Source organism: Phymastichus coffea, unplaced genomic scaffold (assembly GCF_024137745.1).
Source record: "Phymastichus coffea isolate CEN01 unplaced genomic scaffold, Cenicafe_Pcof_1.1 PCOF00002, whole genome shotgun sequence".
Classification (NCBI taxonomy): Eukaryota; Metazoa; Arthropoda; class Insecta; order Hymenoptera; family Eulophidae; genus Phymastichus; species Phymastichus coffea.
In genome coordinates this window covers 13,400,648-13,420,446 of record NW_026706813.1, presented here as the reverse complement: position 1 = coordinate 13,420,446, position 19,799 = coordinate 13,400,648, and the positions used below count along the sequence as shown (strand labels likewise).

Sequence of the window (19,799 nt, the reverse complement as noted above, 5' to 3'; positions counted from 1 at the left end):
GAGTAAGATTACTTATAGCTGAACAAACAGCTGGTAATCCTAGTCATATTAATAAAAATTACTGAATCATTGAATTACGTAAATCAGGTATACGTACATCGTATATTGAGAGAGAACTCTAACTATCTATTAGTAATAGAATAAGTGTTGTCGTGTTTGGTCGTAAATTGAAAAAAAGAAGGCTCTCGAAGTTCTCCCGTTATAGGGTATAAAATCACTGTAGATGATCACTTGAATGCAGACTACAAAACGATCTGTAATATTGCTCACCCTCAGTAAGCTAAAGACGCAGTGAATTTAGACTTCGTATCTTAATTAATTGAGGCTGAGTTTAGAAATATTAACGAAAAAATTGCTCAAGTACGATTTGAATTTGAGAATGAGTTTACAAAAGTAAACCGTGTTATCTCATGATAAAATGTAATGAAATTCTAGAAAAGATAAAATAATATCTCAAGAAACAATAAAACATCGAACATCAAGGAGTCGTTGATGAGCTACAGAAACCAGCACGTCATATTTATTCGCGTCGAAAAGTTGATATAGGTGGAATAAATGATACATAGCAAGCTGATCTTGTAGACATTCAAGACTACTCGAGAGAGAAAAAAGTCTTTCGATATATATTAACTGTCATTGATACGTATATTTTCAAAGTACGCTTGGGCAGTTCTTGTGAAACAAAAAACTGATGCAGATGTTGCTAATGCAATGGAGTCAATATGGAAAAAAGGACGCATTGCTAGAAATCTTCACGTAGACCAAGGCAAAGAGTTCTACATTTCAAGTTTTCAGAATATAATAACAAAATATAAAATAAATCTATATTCGACCTATAGCAATCTTGAGGCATCTATTTGTAAACGTTTCCATCGCACACCAAAAAATATCATGTGGAAATAATTTCGTTTACAAATAAATTGCAAATGGATCGACATTCTAACTCATTTATTGAAATCTTATAATAATTGAAAACACCGTACAATAGATATGAAGCCTAAAGATGTGCCTAAAAAGAATAAAATAGAAGTGCTGAGACGATTCTCTTAAAATCAACGTCTTTTCAAGAAGCAGAAATTCCGAGTAGGTGATAAAGTACAAGTGAGCAAGTCTAAGTACCATCTTGAAAAAGGATATACCCCCAATAGGTCTATAAAAATTTTTACTGTTCCACGTACTTAGAAATAAAACCCATAACATACCACTCATTAGATTACTAAAAAAATTCGATTGTTGGAGGTTTCTACGAAAAAGAACTGCAGAAAACTATGTACCCAAATATCTATCTCATAAAAAAAGTTTTACATAAACGTGACAATAAAGTCTACGTGAAATGATTAGGATTTGACAACTCATACAATTCATGAGTTGATAAAGCAAGTATGAATGAATTAATGAAAGGAAAAATTGTATTTTATCATATGTAAAAAAATTTTATTGAAATAAAAAATTGTTTTTACATTATTCAACGATTATTAATTTTCATATCGAGAAAAGAAAAATTTTTTTTTAATGGAGAGAGCTCTAACCTTTCCTGTTACCTGTGATGTACGTCCATTTAACGTCACTTGTGAGTTCATTGAAAACAGTCGAAATCTGCTTTAGTAAAACTACCCATGACTCATTTACCTCTCCACAAAGACAAATTTAAGGTTGGATTGTTTTAAAAGGGAGAAGGTATATAAGGCGGTGTATTGCTCCCAGCAGAGATAAATAGGAAAGATAAATGGACGCAATAGACTAGAACAATTTATGAAACTCACTTTGTATTACATACGCACTTTCCTAAGTGCCGAAGGAACATACAGGCACACTTAACCTAAATGACAATTCAAACTTATTCTAAGACGAGAGGATCGGCACGTGAGCGCCTTGTTCTCTCGTTGATCAGCCCAAACAAATCGCAATTAATCCGTAAATAGTAGCTGCACCAGCTTGGTGATAGAGGAGCCTTGCGCAGTACACGAGTTGCAAGATGCCAGAGAGAGTTATTGAAAAAGAGAAAATGATCTGATGAGTAAGGTAGTGAAGATAGCAGTTTGGTAGGAAGACTTATCTTTGACTAGCACCAGAAATCGCTCTCCCACGACGGTGGTGACTTCTATTCTCTTGTCAAGGTCAGCGACTTGCAACGATCGTGCGGCTGATAGATTGTGTCTTACCTTCTTGTTCATGATGCCAAAAGTGTCCGCCACGGCTCCTCAAGCTTTTTCTTCTTACTCTATTGCCTAATCAGCGGCACACGACACCGCCGAGCGCGGCATTTGCCTCACCTACTGCTCTAATTGCGACGCACTCTCGCTCTTCTTACTCTTGAGTAATACTTTCTCTCTTTCTCTCTCTCTCTCTCTTCTTACTCTTGAGCAATACTTTCTCTCTCTCTCTCTCTCTCTCCCTCTCTCTCCCATTCGTATCTTCCATATTTTCGCTGCTGCACTCTCTCTCCCTCTTGTTGGTGTTGTAGCTGGCTCTAATGTTGAAAACAAAAGCAGGCACCAGGCACACGATCACAAATATGCATCTGAGGTCGGCTGTGAACCTTCACCTGAGGTTAAAGAGAGAGAAGGATACAGAGATCAGCCTACACCGTCACAAGTTCGGAGAGATTTTGGAAACTTTTCCAATAAATATTTTTTTTTGCTTTCACGAAACATTCCATCTAGCATTTTAGAAATATTTCGGAAAGCATAATATTTTAGAAATATTTCTAAAAATAGAGCTGAAAGCTTTAAAGAAGCAAGTTTTGAAGAATTTTTGAATCATTTACAGGAAAATTCCACTAAAAGATTTCTGAATGATTATAGCAACGTTTCCACGAAATATTATTTTTTACTTTTATGAAATGTTTCACGTAAAATTTTCGAAGGGATTAGTTGTAACGGAATGGATTAGCTGGTGCAAATTGGGTTTATTAAAGAACAAACTCCCACGATGCAGAGCTAACCGCCACTCCGTTAATCACGTATGAGTATACGTGTATTCGTCTTTACGTTTGATACTTTCGTTCCACTGTCTCCTTTTCCAACAGAGTTGAACTCACCTTAAGTCACCTGACTTGTGACAATTGTTTACTTTTAGGTGTACGGAGACTAATGTTCCTTTCCAATATTCTCTAGATGAAATCGGATTAAAAAAAATAACTGGTCACGGATTAGTTAAAGTAAAGGGAATGAAATAATGTAATGCGGCGAATAAAATCAAAACGTTTATCACAAAAAAACCACAGTCTTCATTGGGCCGAAAGACTTGCGTACGCATATCTGATTTACAATTTTACAGTAATTCGGGGAGAAAGAGAGAGAATTCAAAATTCTACTGCGAATTCTAACGCTCGGCGCGAATGCATAAACAGTCGCGATTGAAAAAATACTTTCGCAAGTCTTTTGTTGCGCAGAAAAAGGGAGGTGTACCTACCCTGCGGTGCAATTACGGTGATCAGCCGTAATTGTTGTTGACAAATGAATTTTTCACCCTGGAAAGGCTGCGCTAGTTTTTCTCGCTATCAAATCGGCTGTTGCTGTACAATGCTGCTGATTCGCTGGTGCTGTGATACGCTGCAGCTTTTATCACACCAAGCTATCACTCACGCACGAATAAAAACCAGAAAAACTTTTGATCGGCAAACGGCGGAAACACAACAGAAAACTTTTGGCGGTATTCTGATCAACAGCTGAGGCTTAACTGAAAATTGAACTCTCGCGCGCTCCCTCTCTCTCTTAAACGTTCACTCTAGCATCGCGAGTGCTACCGAATCACAAACGTATCGATTGATCGAATCGACTCAGTTGCATAATGTAATATTTCAGATAATATGCCAAAAATATTTCTAGAAAAATGGCTGAAGGCTTTCCTGAAATATTTCTGAAAGATTTTAGAAACGTTTCTACAAAACATTTCTACAAACATACTTATTATTTGTTATTCATATAAATTAAAATTGAAATATTATTAAGAGTTATTACCATATAAAATATTTATTTATGTGAAATATACATTTGAGTTTGATAAAAAAATTTTTTTTAATAATACAAAGATATTTAAAAACATTCAGTGGCTTCATATTTCTTCGGTAATTTCAGTATTTCATGTTAATATAATTATTTATAAAGTTATAATTAATAATTTTTCTAATTATTAATTTTTATTAATAATATAATATTATTAAAAATTGATAATAATATAATAATTTTTCAATATTCGATTCTCTTTTCTAACGTTGTAAATTTTTTTTCTGAATCTTCAATGTTAAAAGTTGCCTACTAATTCTAAGTATTGCGTTAGCGTAGTTGATAACTGCAAACTACTCCTTGCGATTGTAAATGTTTAATTTAATAAATTGATTTAGTTGAAAGAATAAGAATGAATAAATGTTGTAACGGGGCTGTGGCGGGAAATTTCGGGGGTTTTCACCTCGATACGAGTTTCTTCCGCCATAAGGCCTGTTTGACTCACTACCCCCGATTATTTAGGGCGCCAGACCGCCGGCTAATTAGGGCGATCGTCGGGGGTAGGGCCAAAATGGAGTTTCGTCGCGGGTATCCCGGCTTGCCTTCACGGCGACTGCGCAGGGTAGACAAGCGGGTGAGTACTCGCGATTTCTTCAGTTCAGGCCTCGGTGTCCAACTATTCGATTCCAATTTTTCCTCCCCAAGTATGGTAAGCCGGCAGCTCAGATGATGGCTCCTTAATTCAGGTCGTAAGTCCGTTCGAATTCGCGCGTATGTTACCTATCGTGGGACCCGAAAATATAGCGAATCAGCGTTACCCGATCATAACCGCCCGCGGCTGAAAATCACCAGCATACAATTGAGGCAGAGTAACAGAAGTAAATTATATGTAAAAGAACAATTAATCACTTTATTGACGTATTTATTAATTTATAAGCAAAAAGTCGGAGTGATTAGGGACAGTACAGCTCTGAATAATTATGAAATAGCAAGGGTACAAATTAATCGAAATTGAATCATTTTCCGGTCGGTCATCGATTAACAAAGATGGTGGAATGGTCAGCGCAAATAACTAAATCACGAATTTTTTTTGTCTGATCTTAGCGCTCATGTTCGGTTTGCGAAATGGCGGGAAGGTCAGCACAATTAAATAAGCACGGTAAGTTTATTTGACTAATTCTACGTTCACAATAAATCGTTAGTGAAAGGTTAGCGCGAATATCCTAAATCACAAATTTCTTTGTTTGATCTTAACGCTCATGTTCGGTTTGCGAAATGGCGGGAAGGTCAGTTCAATTAAATAAGTGCGGTAAGTTCATTCGGCTAATTCTGTGTTCGCAATAAATTATTAGCGAAAGGTCAGCGCGAATCTCCTAAATCACGAATTTTCTTTGGTTGATCTTAACGCTCACGTTCGGTTTGCGAAATGGCGGTAAGATCAGCACAATTAAATAAGCACGACAATTCTATTCGGCTAAATGGCGAGCAGGTCAGCGCGAATAAATTAATTCAATAATGTTATTCGCCTACTCCTGCGTATGCAATAAAATTCTATACGGCAAAAGGTCAGCGCGGATAATTAATCACGACCTCTAATTCGTATAAACCTAACACTTACTTTAGATTTAGGAAATGGCGGAAAGGTCAGCGCGATTCGATAGGCACCGGCATCGACGGATCCACGCGTCGCGACGACCTACGGCACTGATAATTTTATTCCCGTACTCCGCGATTAATATAAATGAGTGGCACTTTGCCTACTTACGATTCTTCCTTACTGTTTCGGCGAACAAAATTAGCTAATTTCGGATTGCTGCGTTCAGATCACAGAATATCTGCGTAATTAATCCTGTGACGAAATTATCTGGCTCAATCACTCCTTCTAGCTAGAAGACCGGTGGCAAAATGGACGAGAATCGGCTTTTCGCGGTCAAAATCGCTTTTCTTCTCCTCTTTCCGAGAAGAAATGTTATTATTGGTCGGTATGCTAATTCGGATATCGGTAGCGCCCTTCGAATATTTTATCATTGGTCCGTATGTAAATTAGAAGGATACAGCGCCCTCCTTAACTCTCCTACTTTCGTCGTTATTTACCCTCTCTCACCCCCCACTAAGGTAGCTATCATTAATTGTCGGAAAAGATCTACCCCTACTCTTATCTATTTTTCTATCAGGACGGAAATCAAATTTTATTCTAATTCGCTGATTGGTCGTGACGTCACTAGCGAATTTCGTCAGAGGTTCGAATTCTGTCGGTTAATTTATTGCTTAAACCTAACGGTGTAGTTGTCGCTCGCTATCATAATAGGGGTGTCGGTCGCATGCGAATTTTACAATTCGGTATCTATTCTATTTTCATTCTTTTTCAATTATAATTTTAATTTGTCATGAATACGTATATAATATACGTCGTTTCATTTGTAGCGCCCTCATCCTCGCATTTGCATATTATTCCTGTTATCATTTCATATCATCTGTCTTGCTCGCTCTTGTTTAGTCTATTCCGCTCGCTTTGTCTCAGTCTGTCTCGCTCGCTCTGTCTCAGACTGTCTCGCTCGCTCTTGTCTAGTCTACTTCGCTCGCTCTGTCTCGCTCGCTCGCTCTCAGTCTGTCTCGGCGTTTCTGCGCCTGCTGGGGCGCTCCCGTGTCGGTTGAGTGACGTCTTCCCGGGTGTTTGTGTGGTCGCTGTTGTGCTTGTGTGTGGCGCTCAGGATGTCGCCAATGGTGTTCGGCAGCCCGACACAGCTGATTGCCGGCTGCCACTTCATCGGCGATTTTCTGCTCGCCCCAGGAGTATCAGTGCTTTGTGAGTGTTGGTGTTGATGTCTGGGAGTGTAACGGATCTGCATGTGTCATCAACATGCATTTCCGTTGCACTTCCCAGTCAAGTTTTTCCGTTTTCTTTTGCCGGTCGGCCACGTGGTCGGGAGTGAGTGTGTGCGTGCGCTCTCTTTTTCCGTGGTGCGCTCCTTTTTTTTCTCTCTTCTCTTTGAGTATCCGTCGGATCGCGTTTGTCAAGTTTGTTTTGCCAATATCTCCGGTGTGGTTGTTCGGACATGAAAAGAGGTAATTGTTTTATATAGGGCGCGTTTGTTTTTATTTTATTCAACCGGTTACGGGGCGGCAAGGGACGGGGATGGCCTTTCTGAGGTGTTGCAAATAATGCAGCACTCAGGAAAGGCCTTGTAATGTAACGCATTACAGGGCTTTCAACGGTTTACCGATTACCTATGTGACGGTGCAGGCCTGTCATGGCCTGCACCGTGAGCTTATCTCCCTCTCCTTCCTAGGCAAAGGCGCACGGCCGGCATCAAGCGCACGTTGTTATCACGTGCCTGATGCCTGCTCTTTTCATTTTCAGCAACGCACGAGAGTGGAGGACGAGGACAGGGACGCGACGACGCTACCGAGTATTGAGAGTGCGAGAGAGAGAGAGAGAGAGAGAGAGAGAAACTATAGTCTAGTAGTTGGGCTTGGCGCGCGGCACTTGTCGCGACCGGCATTGCCGCGTGCCGCCGATTAGGAGGCGAGTGGTGGGACAAGGCGTGAGAAGCCGACTCTCATGCACTCGCGACAGTGAGTTACGCGACGCACGCGAGAGGGATCGGCCATATCAATTGGTGACCTTCGCTGTGAAGCCTGCCCATCCCTTTGTGCGGAAGAAGTCGGCATTCTTCGTCAGATTGGCGGACGGGATCTTCTCCACCAGCGACGTGACAGTCAGGAGGTTTCCTGCAAGAAGTCGCCATCAAGATACCCAACAGCTTCTTCTGCCAGATCGTCAGTCACACAACGGCCTAGGATCCTCCTGCTGAGCCGCCGGTGGGACACCTTCGAGGCTGCCAGCAACAGCGACGTCCGCCGAAATTGGTCAGGTCATCGATTCTTCTCTCTCTTTATATCTCTCCCTTTCCTCAGCGATTCTCACGGTTCGCGTTGCGACGCCAGGCTTCCCCGAACTGGCGTAGTTTTCGACAGTGCGTAATTCAAGTAATTGTTTGAGCCGGTTAACGAGGTGACATGGCGCTAACGTGCCGGTCATCTCGTTTAGATTAAGTTTGTGCGTTATTGTTAATAAGTGTTTGTACTTTCGCCGGCACTCTAGGTAGTGCATTGTAAAAAACGGTTTGTCAACGGATTGAGTGTGTGAAATTATTCTGCCCGCTGTTCTCCTTCCTGCTTAGCCTGGAGCGATATACCGCCTCCCTTGCCTTCCCCCTTTATAAATAATTGGTAATAGTAGTGAACATATCGGCATTGCACGCCGACGCTATTACATGGCATCCCTTGTGGGGAAGGGCAAAGCAGAATTGAGAACAGTGCTTGCATGTGTGTGCGCGAATAGCTAATAAGTAGCATCAGTAATTACATTTTCCTTTTTTTTACGGTTAATTCGGTAGTATGGTTTGTGAAAGTGATTTTGTCGCGTTTTGTTAGCAAGGGCAAAGCGTGTTAAAAACAACGCGCCTTTGTTTGAGAGAAAACGTAGAAATTTGAAGCACCGGTATCAGGTCGCGACGCGCAAAGGTCGCTCGCGCCAACACGTGTTCGCTTCCGAGAATTTGAGCGTCCGAGTGTGTTTACGTTCGAACGCTGCATTCCTTTCTGGTTCTAGGCAAGGCGATAACTTGCCGGCCTAGCACACTGAAGGAACATAGTTTTCCTATTATTCTATTCATTTATTATTTATTTCTTTTTTTTGGTTGGTTACATATAGTATAGTTTTTCCGTTTATATTTTTCTTTTAACGTGTTAGCTGTCTGTTGGCAACTCGCGCGCGTCGTAGGATTTGAAAATAATTCTTTTAAGTATTTATTTCATTTGAATTTTTTTTAGCTAACGATTCGATCGCACCATGCCGCTTGCATGTAAGGATCGCGTAACCATGCGTAGAATTCTCCGCGATGCTCGCGTCAAGGAAGTCAAGCGCCGTATCGACTCAACAGAGCCGGTCGCATTGTTACGGTTAATGCGACATAGGAGACTTTCTTTACACGGCGAAATCGAAGAGTTGAGGGAACGCTACTTGCGCTTTACGCTTGCGATAGAAAGGCCAGAGTTAGGAGCGCCGCTTCAACCGAGCGATTTTAAAGAAGGTCGCGTGCCTGATCTTTCGCAGCGCGAACCCACACACGCGGCGGTTAGCAGCGACGAAAGCCAGACTGGTCCGGTCGAATACGTTAGAATCGCGTCACCAAGGGCAGTAAAGCCAGACTTGCCAGGGCAGGCGACTTTGACTCCACAAAGTGTTGCCGCTCTGCATCGGTCAGCTCAGCTGCAGGGCGCTAGGATTACGACTCCTGATCGCGGAAAGGTAATTTTGCCAGCAACTGGCGCTGTCAGTACGGCTCAACCTCAGGGTGCTAGAGCGATGACGCCTATTGGCGAGGAGGTTATCTCGCCGGTAACCAGTCCAGTAAGAATTACTTCCCCTGAGCGAGGCGCGCGTGCGACGAATGCGCCCGAGACAGAGAGACGTAGTGCCGGCACCTTGAGGCAGGTATGGAATGCAATAACAGCTGTTCCGCGATGGATATACTGACGGGAAGTGCAACAAGGCATCACTGACGGTACAAATACCGTGTATAGGGTAGAGAGAGAGAGGCAATGCAGGGTGGTGCGGATCAGGCTGCGCAACAGGCTCAACAGCCGTTGCAAGCCAATTCGACGATCGGCTGCGCGGCGCTTAACGTGCCAGCGGCCGCCGGCCCTGCTTACCAGATTCGCTCAAGCGCCCAGCCAGTGAATCAGGTCCTTTTTCCTGAGTGCCCACCATCGGACAGAGAGTCGTGGATCTCTGAATGGGAAAGAGCTGTGCGAGCGCCTGTTAGCGTAGGCGCGCGAGTGTTTAGGCGAGAAAAGGAAGACTCGGACTCGGAGTCCAGAGCTTCAACGAGAGCGTCGGAGTATAAGCCGGTCAAGGCGAAAACTTTGTCGGACCATGGCAGCACAGTAGACCTCTCGAGCTCCTCCGAGTCAGAGATCGGAGAACAAAGGAAAGACGCGTCTCGTAAAAGCGACAAGAGGACGAAAGCTGAAAAGAAAAAGAAAAGTCCAAAGCACGTTAAATATATCAATGGCGTGCCAGCCGATGGTGTTAGTGCACTAAATGCCTGGTCGCTTCGTTTTTCGGATGATGGTAATACGAGCGCGATTAGCTATTTATCACGACTAGAGGACTGTCAACGCTTTTATAGAATTCCGGATAAAGAGTTGCTAAACGCAGTAGGCACTAGTTTGCGTGGTAAGTCGCGTACTTGGTACGAGCTTAATCGAAAGCAATGGGCGACTTTATCGGAATTCAGGAAGAGTTTTTCAGCCAATTTTTGTCGTCGGCTTAGTAGGCAGCAGTTATATAAGGAATTGATGCAGAGGTCGCAAGGAGAACGCGAACGCATCTCTGAATATGTAGCGGCCTTCCAGTCGATCTTGAGACGTTTCGATCCGCCGGTTTCTGACAAAAAGCAAGTAGCTATTATTGTGGAAGGGTTACATCCGCAGTATAGGCGATACCTTGAAACGAAAGCGTTTAAAGACCTAAACCAATTCAAGGAAGCCGGCCTAGCGTTAGAAGATCGTATGATAGGTTGGAGAAGGTGGCAACGTCCACCGAGCGCGGACGTTACGCTCGTACCAGAGTCTGCTTATACCGAGCCTAAGAAACTGGCCGGAAAGAAAGCAGTCGTCGCGGTAGAACAGGTCGCGAGCGAATTAGATGAGGTTTTAACAGTAGAACCGGCTAAAGATACGCGCGCTAGCAGAAAAAAGGCAAAGGCCAAGGGCAAAGGGCCGAAGAGCGAAGTTGCCGAGGCTAATGCCCAAGGCACGAAGCCGCAGGTGACGAACCGCCCTTCGCAGCAGGCCGCGCAACCGAACGTTGCAGCGCAACCGAACATTGCAGCTCAGCCGAACGTTGCGACGTAGCCGCCTGCTGCCCAGGTGCCGATGTTCTCCGCGCCGAGTTTGATTCCACAACAGCGTGGATAAGCTAATGGCGCTCAAACAGGTGCTGCGAGAGGAAAACGTCCTTATGCAGGCGCGTGTTTCGCGTGTGGTCTGGTTGGCCATCAGAAGTCTCAGTGCCCGGCTGCGCAGAATTCGCAGCCGATTGTTTGCTATAAGTGCCGGCAATCAGGGCACTATGCGAACAATTGCCCGCCGAGACCGACGGAGGCCAAGCCAGAGTGTCAGGTTTGCGGGACCGTTGGCTTTGTTTTCCGAAATTGTCCGACTTGTAGTCAAGTAAGACAGGGAAACTCGGGTGCAGGAGCCGCTGACCGCTCAGCGACTCCTGCTTAAAGCAAATCGAACGGGCGGTTTGGATAGACGAGTTGCTAAGAAAGAAGAGCAACTCGGTTGTTGCGTCGGAAATAAGGAATTCCGATCGCATCATACAGGCGAAAGAAAGCAAGTCGTCTATAGGCTAGTAGTTTTAGATGTAGGTGAGAAGTTAGAATCGGATGCAAACGAAAGAAAGCAAGTCGTTTGTAGGCCGGGTAGTGAGGTCGTTTACGATGTAGCTGACGAGAAGCTGGAGAGACCAGATCTCGTAGTCAGTGGAGAGTCTATTTCCTCGGCGTTGGACGGGCCCCTAAAGCCAGAGAACCAAAAATCGAGCATTTCGCGCGGCGGAAAAGCCTCGGTTCAACGTGTTAGTACTAGGGCCGGTCATGAACAACGGGACGAGGCGACAAGCGGAACTTTGTTTAAGTACGTCAATATGATAGAGGTAGAAAGCAAGTACTTTTCCAACTAGGCGATCTAGTCTGACGGAAAGTCCATACGCTTTCTAACGCTGCCGCGGGTAAGAACGCGAAATTAGATCCGAAGTATGACGGTCCGTTTAACCCTTTGTTGCACTGTGGTAACGTGGGTTACCACCAACTTGACTTCACATTTTCGCTATTTAATCAATTGTTAACGTATTTACATCCGGTTTTTTTTTGTTCATATTCTAATTTATTAGTAAGAGAACATAGAAAAGTGGTTTATTTGGCAAAATTGTTTATTATAATTGTTATATACATAAACAAACATGAAAAAATGTCATTTTTTTCGGAGAAATTCATTATTGAAAAACATAATCAGTGTATTAACTTGAAAATCTGTACTCAGGGGTTTTTGAGATCGCTGATTACGAATATGAAGTCCAAATCCCAAAATTTTCAATTCAAAATGGAGTATTCAAGATGGCGGTTCCAAAATTTTGAAATAAAGAGATATATCAGCTTGAAAATCTCTACTTGGGGGTTTTTAAGATTGACGATCATAAATCTAACATCAAAATTGTCAAATTTTCAATTCAAAATCGCGGATCTAAGATGGTAGTATCAAAATTTTAAAAACAGCTCATAAATCATTACTTGTTGTTGAATCCAATTCGAAATCACTTTATAAAAATCGAGATAAAAATTATATGTAGTTTAGGTTTACATCTAAATCGTTCAAATCGTACATGAGGTGATATCTTTCGAGGTAATTTTTTGTTTTTATCAGAACTCTTTTTTATTATGAATAGTAAATAAACATAACTTTTTTTTACAATCCTGAAATATTTTCAAAAATTCTGACTTTTCATTGCAAATGCTATTGATCAAAACTAATACTAATTTTATATTTTTACATGACTTCGTGAGCTTATATTTTTTTTGTAAAAGTTACTTTTTGCACATTGAAAGTATTCAAAGTTACAAAAAGTTATAAATATGGGGAGAAAAAAAAATGTTGTTACAACCGAAATTCCTAGCGATTCTGAATCGGTTGATGGGCTTCCAGATTCTGACAACGAAGAAGACGTTGTGAACTCAAGATCTTTTTTAGATGAAAATGTTTCTACTGTAAATAATAACGATGACGAAGAAGAATCAATGGACGCAGAAGACATTGATGATTCAAATCAATCTGATATTTGGGAGTCTGTTAGTCGGCCAAGATCGGATTTTATGTTTTCTAAAAGCTTTGGTCCAAACATTCCAGATACAGCGAAATCACCATTAGACATATTCTCTTGTTTATTTTCTTCTGATCTATTGGATCATATTGTACATCAAACTAATCTGTACATTTCTCAAAAAAAGGGTAAGCAAGATACCATCACAAAAGAAGAATTAAAAATATTTTTAGGCATTAACATTCTGATGGTTATAAAAAAATTGCTATTTTACCGAGATTATTGGAGTGAAAACCCTCAGCTACGTGATTCTTACATATCATCTCTCATGACTGTTAATCGTTTTAGTTTTTTTCTGTCTCATATGCATGTCAACGACAACTCTAAAGAACCAAAAAAAGGTGATCCAAATTACGATAAACTGTATAAGGTAAGACCACTTTTAGACGAGCTTTCTCGAACCTTCAAAGAAAGTTTCAATCCTGGTAAGCACCAATCTGTAGATGAGTCTATGATAAAATTCAAGGGAAGAAGTACTATGAAACAATACATGCCAGCTAAACCTATAAAGCGCGGATATAAGTGCTGGACTCGCGCAGATGAGTCTGGTTACGTATGCCAGTTTTAAATCTATACTAGAAAAGCAGACAACACTGAAAAACAATTGGGAACAAGAGTTGTAAAAGACCTTACACGAGAACTTGTTGATAGCAATCATCACGTATATTTCGATAATTTTTGTACTGGTGGAACTTCTTTCATCACTGAAAGAAGATAAAATAAACGCATGTGGCACGGTTCGGCAGAATCGTTCTGGTCTACCAACGAATATCAATGATAAAAAATTAAAAAAAAAAATGGACATAGGAGAATATGAATTTATGACTACCAAGACAGGTCTTACCTGGATCAAGTGGATGGATAAGAAACCAGTTTATTTTCTATGCAACTTTCACGATGCATTTGAAGTTACTACCGTGAATCGTAGACAAAAAGATGGCTCTCTAAAATGTGTCAATTGTCCTGTTGTTTCTTCAGATTATAATAAGCACATGGGTTATGTAGATTAAGCTGATCGACTTATTTCAGTTTATAAAATTGATCGTAAATTTAAAAAGTGGTGGTTTAGAATATTTTGGCATTTTCTCGATCTAACAATAAGTAATGCATATGTTTTGTACAGAGAAAAACATATAAAACCAACGTTAAATTTGAAAAAATTTCGATTAAATTTAATAGAACAAATGGTGGGACACAAAATTCCAACTGCCAAAGGTTGAAAGCACAAATCTGACCATTCGGAAGATTTTCGTTACCAGAAACCACAAGTTTCTTTAGAGAAAAGACGCAATCAAGCAGCTCATATGCCTGTTTTTATTCAAAGCGCACAACGATGTATTCATTGCAGTACAAGAAAGGATCAAAAGAGAACGAAATGGAAATGTATGACTAGCGATGTACCATTGTGTCTTTTGCAAGATAGAAATTGTTTCCAAAATTACCACACTTAGGTAAAGAATAACGCTTACTTTTTCATAACTTCATGGGCAAAATCGAAAGAGAATACATAAAAAATAGTTTAAATAATTATAAAAAACTGAATAAAATACTAAAAGATTTACTAAATTACTACTAAAATACTAAAAAAAGAATAAAAAAACAAAAAAAAAAACAAAAAAAAAACAAAAAAAAAAAAAATGGAGCTAGTACTCTTGTACGTCCTCGTCGTTAGCACTGGGTTACGCAAAAAAAGAGTAAATTTTCGAAAGTCCCAAATATTGTAACCACTGTTTATGTCGTAGTATTCGTCATATTAGATCTACAATGATGAACTATAAAAAAAATTAACAGATTCATAATCAGCAACCGCAAAAACCCTTGGATAGTGATTTTTAAGCTTGCACATCTAATTTATCGAAAATTCCCGAGCCACCATCTTGAATCCGTCATTTTAAATCAATAATTTCTGCATTCTGACTTCATATTCGTGATCAGCGACCCCGAAAACCCCTTAGTAACGATTTTTAAGTAGATACATCTATTTTTTGGAAATTTTGGTACCGCCATTTTGAATTCGCCATCTTGAATTAAAAATTTCGAAATTATGACTTCAGATTCGTGATCAGCGAACCCAAAACCCCCCGCGTAGGAATTTTTAAGTAAAACCACTGAACAGAAAAATATGTGCAACAAAGGGTTAAGATCATTAGCGTGGTTTCACCCGAGATTTATGAGTTGCAAACAGATAGCAAACACCGTAGCACGAGAGTACATGTATCGGAATTGAAGCGATACATACCACCTCGTAGAGTTAAAGGTTGTGAGTAGACTGTATATCTGTTTATTTTAATTGTTTAACGTATGTGCTGTTTTATTTTGTTTGTAGGTTTTATATTATTAGTATTATGGAAGATACGCCGATGGAGTCAGGAGCAGCTGCACCCGTTGAGCCTGATCGCTCTGCGCAATCCGATGCCGCGATCGAGTTGAGCGCCGCGCTTTGCGCCGAACAGTCGATCGCGCTGCAGCAGGTGGAATCGAGCCAGGTTGAGAAACCTGCCGCTCTTCCTTTGCAGGAAGAGCAGGCGGCCTCTCAAGCCGAGGCTCAACCACTACCTCCAAGTGCCTCGACTGTCCAGCTTGGCAGTGCCGATTCGGGCCACGACGTGCCGATTCCTCCCCCGTTGCCGGCGGGACCGGTCCCGGCCGAAGTGGGTAGCCAGGTACACCTCGCTAGGAAAGGCAAGGCTCCGCAAACGGTACTCCGTTTAGCTAAGCCGGTGCAGACCTGGTCGGAGGCAGTGAGGAAGTGCGCTTCCTTCCGACTCACGACTCTCGCGATACGCGAAGCCGCGGAGAGATCTCGCGTGATGTCCGCCTCGGCAGATTTGTTCCAGCCACCGGCTGGAGAGAACTCCCGGAGTGATTCGTCGCCGGACCGACTCCCCGCGGCCAGTTGCGCCGTTAGACCGGTAATAGGGAGAGCCGCTAAGACGCGCGCGAATTCGCGAAGACGAGTTAGCCGTACGCCGTTGCCATCTCTGTCGGCACGTTCCACGGGCACGAACGGGGTACTCGAAATGCTCGACGACGACGGTAGTTCGGCCGAGAAGAGTGCGCGGGCAGCTGATGCGCCTAAGGTGGCGCCTCAGAGGCACGTACACGAACCTATGCCGTGGAAGCCTCTCGAGCTTCAGAGGCTCGACCCGGCCTACCAGTTCGTAAGAACTGGTGGCCCGGGTGGCTTCGCACCGGCGGGTTACTCGGCCGACGAGAGAAGGCGCGAGCACGAGGAGCGCGTGAACGCGGGACGGAGGCGAAATCGAGGCCGGCTCAACCTATCCTCGTGTAACATAGAGTCGCCGTTGCACTCGCGGGACCCAATGCCGCCGTCTTCGGCTCGCCTGGTCGCGGACGTTGCGTCAATTGACCCCGACCAACGTACCGGGGCTTCGGCGAGTCGAGCGGCGAGTCACGTTGTGGCTCGAAGGCTTGGGCCCTGCGGGAGTGGTGTCGGTGCTCTGGAGGTGGACGGGCCGTCGGTGCCCTCGCCGTCTCCTCCGTCACCGTTGCCGGTCCTCCCCGTGCCGACTGTTGAGCGCGCCTCGACACCATCAGAGGCGTGCCCACCAGTAAGGCGCGAGGGTGCACGCGCGGAAAGGTCGTTACCGATGAATACGCCGGCTAGAGTAGGCGCCTCGAACCCTGAGGTCAGGCTTGCGAGGGGAGTCTTTCTTTGCGGGTTGGCTTCGGTGCCGTGGGACGATCAATTAGATCTCCCACCGTACCGGTGCTTCAACTGTCGGACGGGCTCCCACCGCAGGGCTGACTGCACGAGGCCGCCACTCAGACGCGACTTTTGTCGGAATTGTGGCCGTTTGGACTCGATTGTCGACAACTGTCCGCGTTGTAGCCAAGCGTATTCACGGGAGCAAACACAGTTGCGAGCGATTCGGGACGCCCCGGCCTCGGTCTCGAGTGAGCCGCTAGCGAGTGTGGTGTCTGTCCCACCAGACAGGCCCACGCCACAGCAGGCTCCTCGAGAACCGGAGCCCCAGGTTTCGGTTCCACCGACAGTCGCGACGGCCACCTCGGCAGTGGCTAGGAAGAAACGTCACCGCTCGGGAAAGGCGTACCGCGAAAGGCTGGCCCAAAAAAGCGCTCGGCAGCAGACGAGCGACGTTGAGTCTCGGTCGCCCAACGGGTCGGGCTCGCTCCCGGCAGAAGTTGCCCCGATGGAAACATCGGAGGCGAGCCCGCCGGTAGCAGCTGTCGCGGGCGGTCAGCGGCTCAGTGGTGCTGGCTCCCTTACCCCGGTGGCGGAGGAATTAAGAGCCCTCCGCCTTAAGTATTTGGAGAGGAGAGATTAGTCTCCGAATGAAAGGTATGGTATTCTTTATGAGGCGGATACCTGCGTGTGGCGTCCTGGTGCGCCGTTGATTCGATCAGGTTGTGCGTTAATTAAAAGTTCTTTTTTTTTGGATTCATTTTTTTTGTTTTAGAATAATCGTTTAAGTCACGCATTGCTCTTGTGCTTGATGTTGTAAGACTTAGCTTGTATAGATCAGTCATTAATTCGAATCTTCGTTTAAATAATGAGACTTAGATTAAGCTAGTTTAAGTATTATAAGTTTACGTATAAGCTATTTTTAGTTTGTAGCGTTTGACCGAGCCGTGAGCCATTTGCCGGAAAGAGAGAGAGAGCTTAAAGAGAGCTTAAAGAGAGGTAAGGCCTTGTCTCCAAGGGAGAGCTTCGGCCTTCGGAGGGGCTGTGACGGTGTAGGCCTGTCATGGCCTGCACCGTGTGCTTATCTCCCTCTCCTTCCTAGGCAAAGGCGCACGGCCGGCATCAAGCGCACGTTTTTACTACGTGCCTGATGCCTGCCCTTTTTATTTTCAGCAACGCACGAGAGCGGAGGACGAGGACAGGGACGCGACGACGCTACCGAATATTGAGAGTGCGAGAGAGAGAGAGAGAGAAACTATAGTCTAGTAGTTGGGCTTGGCGCGCGGCACTTGTAGCGACCGGCATTGCCGCGTGCCGCCGATTAGGAGGCGAGTGGTGGGAGAAGGCGTGAGAAGCCGGCTCTCATGCACTCGTGACAGTGAGTTACGCGACGCACGCGAGAGAGATCGGCCATATCAATTGGTGACCTTCGCTGTGAAGCCTGCCCATCCCTTTGTGTGGAAGAAGTCGGCATTCTTCGTCAGATTGGCGGACGGGATCTTCTCCACCAGCGACGTGACAGTCAGGAGGTTTCCTGCAAGAAGCCGCCATCAAGATACCCAACAGCTTCTTCTGCTAGATCGTCGGTCGCACAACGGCCTAGGATCCTCCTGGTGAGCCGCCGGTGGGACACCTTCGAGGCTGCCAGCAACAGCGACGTCCGCCGAAATTGGTCAGGTCATCGATTCCTCTCTCTCTTTATATCTCTCCCTTTCCTCGGCGATTCTCACGGTTCGCGTTGCGACGCCATGCTTCCCCGAGCCGGCGTAGTTTTCGACAGTGCGTAATTCAAGTAATTGTTTGAGCCGGTTAACGAGGTGACATGGCGCTAACGTGCCGGTCATCTCGTTTAGATTAAGTTTTTGCGTTATTGTTAATAAGTGTTTGTACTTTCGCCGGCACTCTAGGTAGTGCGTTGTAATAAACGGTTTGTCAACGGATTGAGTGTGTGAAATTATTCTGCCCGCTGTTCTCCTTCCTGCTTAGCCTGGAGCGATACACCGCCTCCCTTGCCTTCCCCCTTTATAAATAATTGGTAATAGTAGTGAACATATCGGCATTGCACGCCGACGCTATTACACCTATTAGCAAAAACTTTGAGGGATTCTTCGGTTTGCAGAAGGCACTTAAAGGAACTGCATTTGACTCAGATCTACTCAGTGTTTCACATGGAGCTTCTGCCCACGTGGCCGATCTACAGCATGATACTGTCGAATGCAGTTGCCGTGATGTAGTGTTTGTTCTATCGCGTTAATGAAAAAACGATGGGAAGACGGTACGCAGAATAAATAACTCTAAACTAGACTAGACTAGAGATTTAGGTTTTAATATTTTAATATTCTTATCAAATTTCCTTAATTTTCCTTCACATCATATGCGATGAAGTTTGGTTAGGATCACCCACGTATAATTTTACCCTTTTCTAAGTTGTAAACATAATGAAAGAGTGAATGAGCGGTTTAATCATTATCAACGAGAAAGAAAGTTATTACAAAATAAGCAGCCGCAAGGCAGAGAGAGAGAATGAGCGTTAGAGTTTGAGAGAGAAAATGTGACCGGCACTTACAGTAGGCTAGGCCTTTACTGTTGCTGAACTCGCTCCAGGCGACTTTGATTTGCAGTTCAGGCGGCTACAAGGTTAACTCAAGCAAATCAGCTAATTCGGATTAAGTTGCTTCTCTGACATAAGTCGGAGGTCGTCGCTAATTTGCGGGACATACGGTCGGCGAGGAAAAAAAAGATTACGAGTAGAGTATAATAGTTACAGTCGATGAACACCAATCGGATCTCGCAATACGAACTATAATACGATCTATAGCGTGTGTACACGTACATGTCTCTCTTTCTTACCATTCTCTCTGATTTACTGCGAGTGCCATTTGCTGGAAAAATACAATATATTAAAATTTACACATTTACGTTATTCTAATTCAATAATCACAAGGTGGAAGAGAGAGAAAGAGAGAGAGAGAGAGAGAGAGAGAGAGATAACAAAAAACATGTTACTCATTATAATGTAATAATATAACACTACCGTAAATAATATATAAATGTTTATTTCTATAGAAACTTCTAGAAGAAAAAATGGTATACAAAATTTTTGATAAATTTTGAAAAACTTTATAGAAATGTTTCGTAAAATCTTTCTGAAAAGTTCAGTAAAATTTATCAAAAATATATATTTAAACATTTGAGAAATATTACTTGAAATATTTTAGAACGGTTTTGATCTGAA

At 43.5% G+C, this 19,799-nt stretch overlaps 1 protein-coding gene across 3 annotated transcripts in view; it reads left to right on the top strand.

Moving 5' to 3' along the window:
- Positions 1-19,799, top strand: part of LOC131663375 (matrix metalloproteinase-14) — an 860,133-nt gene that overhangs the window by 384,980 nt on the left and 455,354 nt on the right. The window lies entirely within an intron of this gene.